Here is a 3,536-nt window from a genome sequence, read left to right as displayed (position 1 = left end):
TAAACTACTATTTTTGAAAAATGGGAAAACTCCTTCTCTACAATATGGGTTTGTAGTCGAAATTTGTATTCCTTGGATAGACCTTTGTAGCAAGGTATTGTCCATGTCAAACGGAGATCATATGCCAAAATTACGACACCATGAAGTTAATGTACCAATTTACCCCAACGGGGACCACAAACTTTTGGTGCTTCATCTCCTAGTGTTAGGTTTTTAGATATTTAGTGTTTTCCATTGTTTCTCAATAATAAATAGGCCTTTGAGCCTCATTGTAATACAGTTCAAAAGACATTTAGTCGCACATCTCTTCTCAGAGATAAGCTACCATCACCCGAGATAATTTATTTCCATTTTTCATGTAAACATTTTTTAGTACTTTGTTATTAATGAATAAAAGCTATGTTTTCGTTGTATATCTGTGTTTATGTTTATATTTGTATTTCATTTCGTTCCTTTATAAATCTAGATCAATTACCTACCAGGACGAAGACTGGTGTCAACCTTTGGACTATGAACATGTTCCTTTCCATTGCTAGTGATGTCATGAGAATGGCCACTTGATATCACAAGATTGGCCACGTATTTCGATATTTCCTAATCCATCAAGTAGAATTGCATGAAGAGAACAAAAAATTTAACCTTGAAGTTTTTAAAAGAGTTGCAACTAGAAATAGAAACCCCAAAAAATAATTAGTCCAATCGAAGGCCAAAGCTAACCCAACTGTAAATAAGTATTTGACACTTTCAAATCTGGATGAAAATATTGAGCTACTTGAATATATGATGAATTTGGACTTAAATGTAGAGGAAACTCATGCTAAATCATGTCCAAAAAGAAAGACCCCAAAATCTTCCCCAGAAATCCTAGATCTAGAAGAGACACCCATGGTGGAGGTGGTAGGAATGGATGTGAAGGAGAATACTAAGATTCTAAGCAATGATGAACAAAACTTGGTAATTATAATTAAGGAATGGAAAAATAAAGACCCGAGCACCATTCCATAGCACTAGAAATTACAGTATCATCAAATTTATCTTAGATTGAAGAACGAGTCTACAATAGTAGATGGGGAAGTTGAATTAACAACTAAGGATTTGGGTGTTCGCATACAAAGCAGCAAAGGCAAAGCCCAAATGCGTAAGGAATTCTAAAAAATGGGTAGAAGGACTACAAAAGATTCAATGCAGATAGTCGGGTGATCATTTAGTGAATATAGGGTAGGTGACCATGTTTTCGGAGGTGTTTCATGTTGGAAAATGCAATGTGGAAGATATTAATTCAATTTCTCCTTATAGCTTAATACTTGCTTGTAAACTTTATTTATCTTCTTGTATTTGTTCTAAGGGGAAAACCTAGAAAATATAGTCTCATCTTATAGAATCTGCTTCAAATGAGAAATCCAAGGCCCAAACCATAGAACAAGTCCTCCTCCAAGTACCAAGTCATCCCTCTAAGAATCCCTTTCAAGTAAATAATATCAACAAGCTTGATCCCACTTCAACCAACTTTCAACTTCAACTTTAACTCCAGCTTCAACCCCGCAACTTTGGCCTTGTAGATGCTCCAGAAACCCTAATTTGGCACAATAAATCTCTTCAATAGTTCCTCCTTTGAGTAAGACAGTGTCTCCCAAGGTCAAAGAGATCAAATCAAAATATTCGTTCTTTCAGTAACTTGATCCTACAACTTAATCCCCTACAATTCGGACCTACAATTTTGGCCTTCCTTGAAGCTGCAGAAACCCTAATTCTTCACACTTATGAGAGAGATAGAGCCCAAAAACAAATCTCCAAGACTTCTTCTTGCTTTCTTGATCTTTGCTCTTTCCTTCTTAACCTTTCTAGCTTCAGATTGAACTTTTCTTGAGAGATCGAACTTGATGAGTGAGTGTGTCAAATAAGGTCAAAGTTGCTTCTATTTATAGGATTTCCAAGAGATTTAATTCCCTCTTTAATGCTGACTTGTAGATTCCAGGGCCAACTTATAATTTGGAGGTTTTCGGGACTTTCTAGACTTAAAATAAATTATTTTACAAGGAATATATTTCCCGAAAGGGTCTTATAATCATGATGTTGACTCTTTTGACTCATGATAATAAATCCTATCACCTAACATTGAAAACCTAAAAGCATGAAGAACATGTTTTTACCTATAATACCATCAATAAGAAGCATGAAACCCATGCTTTAAAATAATATATTTTATTTCTTATTTTGTTTGTTACATAACATATACATATTGAAATGAATATAATAACAATTATGAAGACCAAATCTAGTTACATTTTCCAACATTTTCCACCTCCAAAAACCCTACTCAATGAAGATTATCTCTCAGAAAATATGTGACCTCAATAATTTGGGCAAGAAAATATATCTTAGAGACACAATAAAAAGGGAAAACCCTTCTATTTTCATGATAAAATAAACCAAAGTCTCAAGTGAAAATGTCCAGGAAATTACTGATATGTGTTGGAAAGGATGTGAAGCGATTTCTTTGGATGCCAAAGGGAGCATTGGAATCTTGTTATTTTATGGAACCCTCTCGAGGTGACATTCTAGGATTGGATTGCACTACCACACATTCTCTCTAGAATATTTCATTATGTCAGGGGTAAGTATTTTAGATGCCTAACAACGGTTTATGGCCCTCATATTCCCAATGAAAAATCAGGATTTATGTCAGGCATCATAATGATTCAATCTCTCCATAAGGATGAACTTTGGGTTGTCAATAGAGTCTTTAAACTCATTAAATATATGGAGGAGAAGAAGGGATGGATTAGGAGGCTTGATCTTAAGGCACAAAAATTCCTAGATATTCTTCATCGCCTCTAGGTGGTTGATCTTAATACTATTAATGGGATTTATACCTGGAACAACTATAGAGGAGGGAGGCACCATGTTGCTAGTAGATTGGACCGATTCTTAGTTTCTGAAGCATCATTAGATCATGATCTATTTTTTGAAACCATCATTCTACCAGGTTACTGTGGCGGCTGTAACACCCTCCAAAATTTTGGCTTGCACTCAAATTTTAGATCCTTCCTTGGTCTTTCCCTTGATTGTTGCAAATAGTTGAGCTCATTTCATGAGCTTTCTAAGAGTATTTTCACCTGTTTTTCTTGTTTGATCAACTATCATCTTTTGGCATGTTTGATTGTTTTTTCATGCTTGCGGGCCTTTTTTGGTGATTTTTAAGGTTGGTATTTATGTATTTGATTTGTCCTAGCTATATAAACACCTGTCGCACTCATACACAAAGTTTTAAGCATTGTTGCACAAGTGTTGTCATGGTCGTCCTAAAGTCTATCTCAAGTGTCACACTTGTCACTTCTTGTTATAGGACAGTCACACAAAGGGTAATTCTTTATCTTTCTATTCCGGTGGTCTATGTTGTCGCATCATCGAAGTATTCTAAGTGTGTGATCAAAATTTCAAGTTCTACACAAGTTCACCTTTCTCCCGCACTTAGCCATTTCTCTGAAAATCTTTCCAACTGGGCAAATCCCTTTCATCGGACTCTGACTAAAATG

Source organism: Pinus tabuliformis, chromosome 9 (genome assembly GCF_031772625.1).
Source record: "Pinus tabuliformis cultivar Carrire ecotype Pingquan chromosome 9, CPIR1, whole genome shotgun sequence".
NCBI lineage: Eukaryota > Viridiplantae > Streptophyta > Pinopsida > Pinales > Pinaceae > Pinus > Pinus tabuliformis.
The sequence above is the reverse complement of the archived record's forward strand: the minus strand, read 5'-3'. Positions refer to the sequence as shown.